This window comes from Muscardinus avellanarius, assembly GCF_963383645.1.
Source record: "Muscardinus avellanarius genome assembly, chromosome: 3".
In the NCBI taxonomy this organism is placed as follows: domain Eukaryota; kingdom Metazoa; phylum Chordata; class Mammalia; order Rodentia; family Gliridae; genus Muscardinus; species Muscardinus avellanarius.
The window spans coordinates 6,518,651-6,531,790 of NC_137788.1; the positions used below are offsets into that span (position 1 = coordinate 6,518,651).

At 47.4% G+C, this 13,140-nt stretch overlaps 1 protein-coding gene across 1 annotated transcript in view; it reads right to left on the minus strand.

Moving 5' to 3' along the window:
• RERE (arginine-glutamic acid dipeptide repeats) overlaps positions 1-13,140 on the minus strand; it is a gene marked incomplete at both ends in the record, with an annotated part of 256,264 nt that overhangs the window by 195,874 nt on the left and 47,250 nt on the right. The window lies entirely within an intron of this gene.

The following is a 13,140-nucleotide window of genomic DNA, read 5'->3' on the forward strand; positions in this document are numbered from 1 at the left end:
CCCTCAAAACAAGGGCGGCCTTGCGCCTCGCACAGATTCCAGCTGGAGGACAGATGCCGCAGATGCGTGCAAGCACAGATCGGATGCTTTTCCCCAATGCTCGCAAATCTGTGTGTCCATAATTATTTGGTTTTTATTTAAAAAGAAAAAAATAGCATCCGAACCAAAAGAACTAAATTAGAAGATGTATGTAAGAAAATAGAGCCATGATTTTTAAAAAGCAGCTGGAATTACCGCAGGATTCTACAACAGGAATGAATGGCTGCTTAGCACATAACAGACAATTCCTCCCAAGTCTGGACTGATCAGAATGAAACCCTCGGTTAAGAATACAGTCCAGCAAACAACTTTAAGAACGACTTTGAAATATAAACAAGAAAAACAAACTATGTAAGCACGTCGATTAATATGCCCGTTTGCAGCCTACAAGCCATGTCAATTCAACAGCTGAGCAAGCTGAGCTGGTTTTCTCCTTCCGGAATACATGCTGCTCCAAAAAGTACCCAAAGTCTTTGTGCATTCCAAAGTGGAGCTTGAAAACACTACTCTAATCAGAGTTCACACACAGGAAGGAGGTGTGAGGTCCAGGCCTGCAGGCACCGCTGTCAGTGTGCCACGGGAGATCCCGTCCTCACTCCATTTCCTCCACTCCACCTCTGTGGCCCCCGGCCATGCTGGCTCACAGGAGCTTCTTCCCTCTGAGCACACACCTGCGGTCACCCAAAATCCTCCAGACGTTTATTTTTCTACAAACAGTTGAAGAACTGCTGAGCAGAAAAGAGCTGCCAGCCAATTACTCTGTGAACAATCTCAATCAACTGTAGGGCTCCACCAGGGTGTGGAGCAACCGAAGGCTGACCGGCTATTTCATTAGATGAAGAATGAAGAGTTCCCAGGTGTGTTCACTGTAAGGAAGAGAGCCAGTGAGCCCTTCCACCTGAGATTCTCAAGAGAGAGCTACAAGCTTTCTGTGGCCTTGCCAACGGACCCACCAAGCCGGTCCAACCTCCACAAAGCAACAGGTGGCATAGGTGGGCCACCTGCTGGTGTGAAGGAGCTTGTTTTTGAATGGAAGAGGTATATATTCTACAACCAATGGTCAAGAGAAAGATGATCTGAGCCGGGCGTGGTGCGCACGCTTGTCATCCCAGCATCGGGAGGCTGAGACCTGGAGGATCACGATTCGCGAACAGCCTCAGCTACTTAGTGAGGCCCTCTGCAATTCAGTGCGACCCGGTTTCAAAATAAAGAATAAAAAACAGGGCAGGGGGTGTAGCTCGGAGGCCAAATACCCCTGGGTTCCATCCCCAGACCCGCCAAAAAAAAAAAAAAAAAAAAGATGATCTGAAGGCAAGGGGAACCTGGACTCTCCCAGAGGCCACTGGCCATTCAGGACCAATTCCATGGCTTCTCTTCCTGAAGGTGAAGCAACTCGTCACCAGCACCGTCTTTGCTGCCTGGTGGTAAAAATAAAAGGCCAGCTTGTGCCTCTGGCTGAAACGCCATGCACCATCTTCTATTCTCAGTATAGACCATCCTACACAAGCCGATTCGTGGGTGCCTTCTACACTCCAAATCAGTCACTGTGGCTAAAAATGACCCATATGACAGAAGACAAGCACCACGGCACACCAGCGAGCGCCAGGGCTGTCCGCTTCTCCACCTAGCGCTCACACACCTGCTAACCCAATGCCAACTCTCCTGCTTCGCCTGACCAGCTGACAGGCTTCATTCAGCCCCGTGGCCGCGCACCCTCACGAGGGCCAAGGCATCCTCCTCGATACGCCAAGAACGCCTGTTTATGCCCTTCACCTACCCAGCACTTGCACGTGCTCAGGACAAGAGCTTGTCTCTTCCTAACAACACAGACAGCATTCTAGTTCCTTTGAAGGTGCCTAGTACCAAAGGCTACACAGTGTGAGGACTGAATCACACTGGAAGGGAGCAATAATGTTTATAGTAGGAAGCGATAACATCGCGCAGCAGGAAAAATGCCGTGGTACCAACATTTCACAGTACTTCCTTGCACAGTGGATCAGACGGAGAGATCAGGTACCACGCCCCTGGGTTAAATCCCCAGTACCGAAAAAGAAATAAAACTACCCTTCTGTTGGTGTGGTGCTGTTGGGCCTCTTCAATCGTGCACGCAAGTGCATAGAGGGTGAAAGTCTAGGGAAGGTGTAAGCAGCACGTTGAGGAGGATGGAGTGGCATCGCGATTCAGCTGAACTCTGTGTTCAGCAGAGCTCCTGCGTTACTGGAGAGCAACCACATCAACTTTCAGCCTCCCTTTAAGAGGAAGAGGCTCGTGGAGAGCGAAGTTGTTAGGCAGGGCTACTGAGAAGGCTCAGGAACCGGCCGCCCAAGCCCGTGCCTGTGTGTCCCTGCGTCCAGCTGCCTGGCCGTGAGGCAGGACCAGCGTGCCATCATCACTATTCTACTAGACACAGTTAAATGCTGGGCAAACGTCAAATAGCAAGTTAAGTTTTTAAGCAGTTCCTTTCATCCTCGCACTCACAGTCCAGCGGCCTGGTAGTGGACAGTTAGTCTGCGTGGCGCCAGCCAGCACTAGGAGCGCACTGCGCTGCCTCAGGGCCTCCAAGAGGCCGGGGGAAGGAAGCCCGGCTCAGGGGGTCAGAGTCGACGGCAGCACCAGGCACTGGAGGCCCACTCTCTCTGCCCTCGGTGGAAGCACAAATGTTTGTCTCAAACCACTGAGACCTGTGGTTTTATTATACAGTGGATCCTAACAACTGATAGGACCGTATCTGTAAATCACTGCAAAACTTCCAAAACACTATCAAAGCTTGTTATTGTCACATGAGCAGCCCCATGAAGTAAGCAGGATGAGTATTGTCTTTATTTGACAGCTATGGAAACTAATGTCCTCAAAGATTAGGCAGCTTGTCTCAGTTACACAGCCAGCCAGGACAAAACTGCAAACAGAAACCAGCTGGGTACCCTTTCCGCTTGAACCACCTACACCTCAGCGAGATGAAATTACCCTATCATGATCAGATGCAAAATACAATATAAGTAATTAGAGATTTACACTCTCAACAAATATAAGAATGTGTGCCACCATGGAGAAAGACACAGGAAAAGCCCCACAGTCAACTAGTTTAGACAGAATGAACTGTAAAGGCTGTTTTACAAGCATACCACATTTTCAAATACAACAAGACACTGGTGAAGAGGAGATGGACACGCAGAAATCAGAGGCAATTTTTAATTTTTTTATTGTTTGAGAGACAGAGTTCTCACTATGTTGCCCAGGGGGGCCTAGAACTCCTAATTTTTCTAATTATTCCCAAGTAGCACACTCCACTGAGCCCAGCTTATAATAATTAATTCAGCAGCTTAGCAACTGAACTGAGAGTGAATAACACACACCCTAAAAGTCCAGTCTTGGGAAGATATGAAACACTAATGTCAGAACCGGCTGCCATCTGCCAATAACCCTAGCCGTTGCTATAGCAACACGCTGCCCTTTGTCACGAGCCCGGGCCCTGAAAGCCACTGCTGGAGGATCCGGAGTCGCTCTCTCAGGGGCGAAGGGCAAAGAGCATGCAGCAGCCCCACTCCCGAGCCCGGAGCCCTCAGAACCTAAGCACACCACCCAAGGCCAAGCCGGGCCTGTCACCCGCGCCTGGGAACCAAGGTTTCTTTTTGGGGGATAGAATACTGGGGACTGAACTAGGTAGGGCATTCTATCTCCAAGCTATGACCCCAGTACCCTTTTTATTTTGAAAAAGTCTCACTAAATTGCTGAGACTGGCCTTGAACCCGCAATCCTCATATCTCAGCCTCCAAAGTACTGAGATTACAGGCACGCATCACTGTACCCACCTTGGACTAACAGTGATGGGCAAACTTCTTTTGCTTCTGTGGGTATCAAACATTTTATTTCATCTGGGGGAAAAAAATGTGTGGTGGCACACACCTGTATTCCCAGTACTTGGAGGTTGAGACAGGAGGGCAGACTCAAGGCCAGCCTCAGCAACTTAGCAAGACTCAATTTTTTTTTTTTTAAAGATGCCTGGGTGTAGCTTGGAGGTAGAATGTCCCTGGTTCAACCCCTAGTACCAAAGGAAGAAAAAGGGGGGGAAAAAAAAGTTAACAGCTTTAATATATTTACAATATCAATACTTATTTTTTAAATATAAAATTAAACATAAAATTCATATTTATTAAAAGCAGATGAAGCTCTTATGCTAACATTAATATTTTGTTAGAACATTAAAAACAAGAAAATTAGGACATGAACTTTATTTTGTACATTAAACCTTTCATATATTCCCTACAAATATAAGCTAATTGCCAAAAGACAAAACAAGCTGAAAAGCGTATTTAATTGCTCCTAGTATCTAAATGTGTCATTAAAAAACACTCAAGGATCATTAATGAGAATGAGTTCTTGCAAGGAAGCTGTGAGCTCACCATATAAAAACAATCAAGGGGAGGAGGGCTGGCTGGAGGGAGACGACGGCCCTGTGTAGACAGACACAGGACTCACCAGCTGGGCTGGCGGCCACGCTCTGACCCCAGTGCTTCAGAGGTTGGGACAGGACAATGGCAGGTTTGAGGATAACTTCAGCAAAGTAGTGAGTCTCAGCAACCTAGCGAGACCCTGTTTCAAAATAAAAAATAAAACAGGGCAGGCCAGGGGTGGAGCTCGGGGGTGGAGAACAACCCCCGCTAACTCTGCAAAGCAAACTTGAGCTTTAAAGAGACAGGAGCCGGGCATGGTGGCGCACGCTTGTCATCCCAGCATTCGGGAGGCTGAGACTGGAGGATCGCAGTTCCCAAACAGCCTCAGCTACTTAGTTAGGCCCTCAGCAACTCAGTGAGACCTTTTCAAAATAAAAAATGAAAAATTGGACAGGGAATATAGCTCGGAGGTCAAATGCCTCTGGGTTCCATCCCCAGACCAGAAAAAAAAACAAAGAGAGACAGGAGCTGGAGTGGAGCGGCCAAGCTAACTCTGGAAGGACTCCTCCAGGGGAGGGTGCTCAAGAGTCTGTATCAGCTCAGGGCCAGCAGCAGGGCCGCGCCCGATCTGGGCCACTGCTGCTGGGACACAGGCATGAAGTCAACACGCTGTGTTCACGCCGTCTGTGACCAAGGCGAGCACTTGCCAGAGAAGACAGAGCTGAGAACATCTACTGCCTGGCCCCTTCTAGAAAAGGCTTGCTTCATCCAGGTGCAAAAAGCATCTGCAATAAGTAAAATGTTAATAACCGACTGACGGAACAGTGGCACAAAACAAAACGGGTCTTCCCAAAAGTGAGTGCCTATGTCATTTGGGTTCAAGAGATAAAAGATCTACCTAGAAAGGCTGACAAGTACAAAACCGCCCCGGCCAGCCTGCCAGGCCCAGGCGGCTGTGACAAGATCAGTGAGCCACACTGAGGTGCTCTTCCGTAGAGGGAAGCCCATCTGAGTAAAAACATACACTTCTCCGATAAGCTAATATATTTGTGACAGTGTGAACACCTTTGTAAACAATGCTAATACTGAATACCTGACAACGCTCAAGTAAAGAGCAAAAGCACCACCGAGGGGGACAGACGCCCAAGGCGTCTACGGGAGGCACGCAGAATGCCGAGGCATCAGTAGAAGGGATGTTCACAGGCTTCCCTTCTCCCTGCTGAAGCCATGTGTCTAGAATAATAACCCAAACAAGAAGCCAGGGGGAGGAGAAAACATAGAAGAGTGGAAAACGGGGTGAGAATAACTGTGTCAAAAGGCCACCAGTAGAGGGAAGATGTTGGGAGTCCACCCCGCAGGGCCGCAAAGCAGCCTGGCCCAGAGCTCCCGGCAGGAGGGCGCGCTGCCCGCCCAGCCTCCCACCAGAGGGCAGAGCCCTGGCGCAAATCGAGGCAACAGGCAGAAAGGCCAAGTCGGATGTGGACAGGAATCAATTCTAGAAAGCAAGGGCGCTTCGATTACTATTTTAAAGACACATTTCAGTACAGTATTAAACAAAGGATGGATTCCTCTGACAGTGCTCCAGGCCATCTTGTAGGGGAAAATCACACCTGTATTCACCCTACGGCCTGGTGGTCAGCAGTCACCGGGAGCATCACTAATTCCTAGGAAACAGCCGGAAAGTGCCGCTCCAGCCAAGGCCAATGGTTATCTAGGCCTCGGCCTTTCTGTTTTCTTTTCCAATATATAAAAGGGTGCTATGTCTCTTTTTTAATATAAAATAATATGCCCAGGTAAGTCCCAAGTACCTCCAAGTCAGCTTAGTAAGACAGTGGAGATTTTAGGCGTGTATTCCGAATTCCTGTGAAGAGGAGAGAGTGCTCCGGACTTCCTCCCGGGGCCGCAAGGCGCGCAGCGCGCCAGCAGCTGGAGGCCGCCTCGCTCGCACCCCGCACAGGCGGCCACCTGTGTCCTTATTCACTCAATGGAAACTCTCAAACTCCAACACCAGAAACGACCGATTCACAATACACAGTAGGAGAATGGACCAAGCAGAAAGGCAGCACACTAGAGGAAACAGAGGGCAGCCTGTGGAGAGACAAGGCTGGTGACGGGGCCCTGAAGCGGTGCACCCAGCCCCACGCACGTGCGCAGGTGACCAGGCGAGAGGCGGCACCTCTCTCCAGCTGCTCCTCCAGCCAGCCCTGCCAGAGCCCAGATTCTCCCGGTAAAGCCGGAGCTGCCACACGCCACAGCCTCCCGGGCCCCTGTGCCCCCCCGGCTGGATGCCAGCTCTGCTCTGAGAACTCCCCTGCAGACTCCCAAGCCTCACTGTCTTTCTGCCCTTTCTTCACTAGTCCGTCTTCCTCTAATTCCTCTCCCCTCTACACCGGAGGAAAGATTTCAAAATCTGACTAGTTGCCAGGCAAGGTGGTGCACACTTGTGATCCCAGTACTTGGAGGCTGAGACGGGAGGTCCACAGGTTCAAGGTCCACCTCAATGGCTTAGCAAGGCCCCTTAGACCTGGTTTCAAAATAAAACATAGAGCCAGGCATAGGTTCAACCTCAGTAACACAAAAAGAAACCAAGAACCGTGTGATCCCAAGAAACTACATGGTCTACACATGCCACAGGCCACCCCAACGTCCAGCAACGTGGGCTGACACAATCAGTAAAAACATGTCAGAAGTGGGTACTTTATTTTTAAAAAATATCATCATTCACCCTCCGAATGAATGCTGGCACTCAGAACTTTTGAGATAAGGTTTGAAATTAATTTACAACTTGCCATTTACTGCTCTATCAGGGATACAGGCACACAGATTATACCTAATCTGTGCGTTAGGGAAAGTAGGAAATGAATATGAGAACTACGAAACAATTGATTTGATGATAGGCTCAAGTGCTGTGTGCATGGACGTCACTGTCACTGTGATTTACACTACGATGTGAGACTAGAATGCACCAGTAAGAGCACCACACACAAATGTGACTCAGGGAAACGTCCATGAATATGCTGGGAAGACAGCCTTAGGAACAAATCGGCCAGCGGTGGGCTGCTTTCCTACGACCTCCTCCCATGCTGGGATGAGCCGGCCTGGTGCAAGCTAGACTGGAGCGTCACCGCTGAGCTCCGCCTCCAGTCGCAACCACGACCAGCTTTCGAGGAAAAGCGAGATATGGAAGCGAGTGCTTCGGGTGAAAAGAACTCATCTGCAAACAAAGCATGCGCTCTCGAGTGCTGATGTCAGCCAGCCTTTCCCTTTCAGGTCAGTGAGAGTTTAAGAAATTTTACAATGTATAGCTGTATTGGTGGTACATGCTGGTAATCCCAGTATTGGGGAGGCTGAGACAGGAGGAGCGTAGGTTTGCGGCCATTGCAGGGTTAAGTAGAAAAACCCTGTCTCGAAGTAAAAAATAAAATAGGGCTTGGGATGTAACTCAAGAGACAGAACACCTCTGAGTTCAATCCACAGTACCACCCCAAATCATTGTGTGGTTTTGTTTTTTTACAATTTGCTACACTGAAATTCAGTGACTAGTAACCATCTTTCATTTAGATGAGATAGATTAATCACAGCGCTTATTTTAGCAAGCCTTCTGAAAATGCAGTGCCATCAATACTTTCCACTAGGATAATATAGCAAAGGTACTATGCCTAGTAATCTTTCAACGCTATTTTGCACACACCTGACAACAATACTTAAGCAAAAAATAAAACCATCATATTGTTATGTTTGTACGGAACTCAGGCATTCTACCTCCATACTATATCCCTAGCCCTATTTCTTATTTTTATTCTGAAACAGTGTCTCAGTAGGTTGATGAGAGCCTCACTACTTTCTGAGGCTGTCCTTGATCCTGCAACTCTCCCGTCTCAGCCTCCCGAGTACTGGGAGTACATGCGTGCACCACCACACGTAGCTCATAATACTGTTTTCACATTGGTCTGACATATAGTCAAAAAGTCTAAATTAGATATTCAGTAAAACATTGTTGGCCCTGAGTAATTAAATGATGAGCGGATCCCGGGGGTTTGTGCCTATACTGCAGTAACTGTCATTGTGTGAGCCCAGAATTCAAGACCAACACTGGTAACACAGCAAGACCCCATCTCCAAACAGGGCGGAGGAGCGGAGGGGCTGGGGAGGGGCTGTACGGACACATTTAAGGCCATCGCTCAGGGCTGAGAGAAGGCCACACGGCAGTGGAAAGACCCCAACCTGAGATAAACGTGGCCTCCGGGCAAAGCAGCCCCTCACCAGATGGGGATCTGCAGAAAGTCAATCTCTTCTGCTATGCACAGGCTTCCTGCTCTATCGTTGGGACAGGTATGTTCAGATGGACAGAAATTCACTCTGAGAAATGCAAAGCCCAAATTCTTTGATACAAGGTTTTACTTAGAAGAATAAACAAGAAAAAAAAGAACTACAAACCACGACATTTCAAAAGTGGACAGAAACTGCTTATAAATGAGAAGGTCATGTAAAGTAGGTGGTCATGCACTTTTGTGAACAAGATGCCGCTAAGTTAGGTACCCTTGCTAGCAGAAAAGCAGAATGGCTGCCCTTTAAAAGCGTCCTCTGTACCACTGACACTGGGACCCACTTATCCAGGGGAAGGGCCAGTCTGCTAAACTCAGTGAGACATAAACCACAGGGCAATTCTAGGTCTCCCTAGGAAATTGGAAGCAAGGGCCCAGAGAAAGCGGGGAAGGTCACCCCAGCTAGGCTGAGCTCCCCATTCTGAAACCTCAGTCCTGCCTTCCTCGTGGCAAGACTTTTGTACAAATGTGACCCTAGAGTTTTCCTGTCTGCAAAATGAAGTGAGTATCGCTGATCACTGTGGGAATGAGACTGGTTAAACCGTGAAACACAAGCCAACACTCAGTGCCTGCTCACACCCTCAGCAGGCAGCCAGTTGATCTAAAGCTCGAAGTGACCCACTGCAGAGCCTCCACAGCAACGCTTCATCTTTACTTTCAAATTATTTTTAGTACCTAATGTATCTACTGATTAGAATTTATGGTAAAAAAAAAAAATTCTAGGTCCTCAAATTACAGATCTTCTTTCCAGAAAAGTAACTGTAGCAAATTTATAGACTCTCTTAAATTCAGAGCCTAGTCGGAAGACTATAGGGACATCACATCGATAATGCCTAAAGTACTAATAAATTTCTTAAAAACAAGAACTGCATAAATCAGAAGCCTTACATAACAAAATGACAACGCTCAACATGTGCCTGTCATATGCACCACACGAGGACTAGTGTTTTGAGCCGTATCAGATCCCATGCATAATGGCGCCGTCCCATAGGGCTACAGCAGAGCGTGGAAACTGATCATCTAGTGCTCTTTCTGTATTTAGGAAGGGTTAGAGGCAAACACCTACCGTTACCTTCCACCTGCCTACAGCATTCAATACAGTAACGTGGTCTACAGGGTTGAGGTCTAGGAACAGAAGGCTAATACAGAACTTGGCCTGGATTTGTGTGAGCACATCCTATGTTTGCACAGTGATGAAACGGCCTAATGACAAATTTCTCAGAATTTGTCCCCATCACTAAGGGATGTAGGAACTCACTGTGCTCAAGAATTTAATGGCCACTGCATTTAATTTGTGAAACAATCTTTGGAGGTAAATAGTGGCATTATGCCCATCTAAGTGAGAAAACTACGAATTTGAAAGGCTTGTTATTAATGTGTTACACAGGAACATATCAAGAGAAAAAAAGATCCCTAAAGGTAAAACATACCAAAAATGAAACCAATGGTTAAAAAAAATTGCTAAAACAAAACAGCTCAAACCACCATTACAGTACTCTTTAATTACATGTGTTAGCCACTCAGCAGAAGTCTTAAACACATGAAAAAACCAGGGCTAAAAAATCTTAACAGGCTAACTAGCCGTTGACCTCCTCATAAGGAAAACAGTTTAGCCCGTACGGTGGCAGAGCCGCATCCATGAAAGTGAAAATAAATGTGCATTTTGGTTCCCTGGAGAGCAGCGCCTCTCCTTCTTGGCTTGAACCTCTGCCATGAGGTTCCTATTTCTGTGGCCGGAGCAGCGGGCGGTCTCCTCCAGCCAGTACAGGGAGGTCTGGGCCGTCCCGAGCACACAGTTCCTTCTGCTAGAAAACATCCGAGCTAACAAGGTCTTGGCAGCAATGAACGATGCTGACTCTCCAGCACTGATACAAAAAAATGTAAGCTAAAAAATACATGAAATTAAATCTGATGAGTTTAGGCTACAATTAGTATAGAAGTATAGATCACATATACCTAAATATGCAAAGAAAGTTGAATTATGATTCAATCAATGCTATCCTATAAAAACTAATTAACAAAAATAGTCTATTAGCAAAGACATCTGGTGTATCATGGCAAGAAACGTTAATGATATTGTCTGCAACCCTGTAATCAATTTCTCCTCCCAGCAGCTCTCTCATTACACTGTATTAGATCTGTGTGCCTACAAAATGGATGAGAGCTCCGCGTGTGGGGGCAGGGAAGCTCTGCCAAGTGGATCTGATTCTGAGCCCACACAAAGGACTACGGCCGCACACGGCGCCGTGAAGGAGCAGTCAGTACAGTTAGCTGCAGCAGGACCTTGACGGAGAGAAGATTCATCGTATTACTACAGAATCTTCAAAAACTTACATACCCTGGCATCTGGGTGTTCCACCAATCATGAATTTATTCACATCGTCAACAGACATAAACACTGTTACTGCTGAAAAATAAATACTGGCTGGACGTGATGCACACCTTCATTCTAATTCTAGCTACTCAGAAGATGGAGGCAGGAGGATCACAAGCTGAAGGCCAGCCTGGGCAACTTAGTGAGACCCTGTTTCAAAATAAAAACTAAAAAGTGCTAGGGATGTAGCTCAGTGGTAGAGCACTAGCATAGTAAATGCAAGCTTAATCCCTGGTAGTGCTAAGCAAAAACAGATATACTGGTCTTCGCTAATGCTATTATGAAATTTTTATTAAAAATCAGTGTTAGAGGGGACAAAATTGAAAAATTGAAAATCCATTCAGCAAATTCTGGCTAGGAATATTATGACAAAACAATCTAACACTGACAACACATTGCTTAGATAGTAAAGCAAGAAAGTATCAGCCTCGAAGATAAAACCCATTTCTTAGCTACATATAGGAAGAAGATAGTAAAGGCTGCAAGGCGTGGAGATGTGTACATGTCTGTAACTCCAGCATTCAGGAGGCTGAGACGGGAGGATTTCAGGTTCAAAACCAGCTTCCACAAAAGAGAAAAACTCTCAATAACCTAGGAAGACCTAGGTAAAACAGGGAGAGGGGCCTAGAGGTATCATCCAGAGGTGGAGTATCCCTGGGTTCGACCCCCAGCACCCTCATCCCCCAACACACAAAGGTAGTCAAGTTTTAGAAGTCAGTGTCCCTCAGAATATCAATACATCACTCCAGAGATTAGAATCAGTTTTGCCCACTGCTCTGGTTTCCACCTTCCATTGTGAAGGACTGTGGTTGCAAGAAATCCTAGGCTTCCATAATGTGATTCTTTGAGCATGTGGGAGTGGGAATGGAATTGAACTCAGGGACATTCTACCTCTGAGCTATACCCTCAGCCCTATTTTGGCTTTTTAATTTGAAACATGGTTTCACTAAGTGGTGTTGGGCCTCAGTAAATTCCTGGCGAGAACCTGTGATCTTCCTGTCTCAGCTCCCAAGTACTGGGATTACAAGTGTGCACACCACACCCCGCTTATATGAACCCTTTTTTGATATACACAATCCTTGACAAATCATGGCAACTCTATAAACATGATGGTGTTGTAAAATTACTCCTGATTTTGTTAGTTATTAAAATCCCACCTCTCCTGTCTCGATCCGCTTCAAGTTGCGCAGGGAAGACAGCCCTGTCCCCAGTTAGAGCTCTCCCCTGCCCACAGAGCAGGCTGCCACCTGGGCATCTTCTGAAGCCGTGGCTTGCAGGACAGCTGACCCGGGCGGTAAAAGCCTTCCTGCTGCCTGTCACGTAAAGATCTCGCTCGTCTGACCCAAAGACCCGGGATCTGGTCCCACCACACATCGCGCCTGAGCTCCGGGACCCACTGGCCTGTGTTCTTCATCGCTGCCCTGTGGGTCATCTTCTCACCACCCCAGACACAGGCCAAGGCAGCTCAGACGGGCGGGCTGCCACACACGTACTGCTGGGAGGCTCTTCCCCTCTGCCTATGATGTGACAGAAACACACCTGGCTCCTCGATCCTACCACCTTTAGAAAACTTCCCCAAGTGCTATAGCATTTGTAAAACTCTTTTCTTAGGGAAAAGATGTTAGATTAATACACGACAATGAAACAATTCATCATAACCCACAGAATCTTGTACTGTATGGGGACAAGGGCAATGGCTATTCTCCTGTGTTATTCTAATTCAGTCTGAATTTAAGCTCCATGGTCAGATTATACTTTTGTATTGATGTACGGCAGTTTGGGGTACCCAGTTCAGAACAATAAACATCTATCATTCAGAAAAGTTGACATTTAGTTCTTCCTAACGGAAAGGAAAAGAAGACAAGCATACAAGCACCTTTCATAAAAGGGGCGCTACACTACACAGGAAGAGCTCTTTGGGACGGCTGGCCAGCGCTGCAGGGCAGAGCACCACAGCCACGGCACGGCTGCTCCGAGGCGCCCCGGGTCCCCGCGTCCCCAGAGTGGGAGC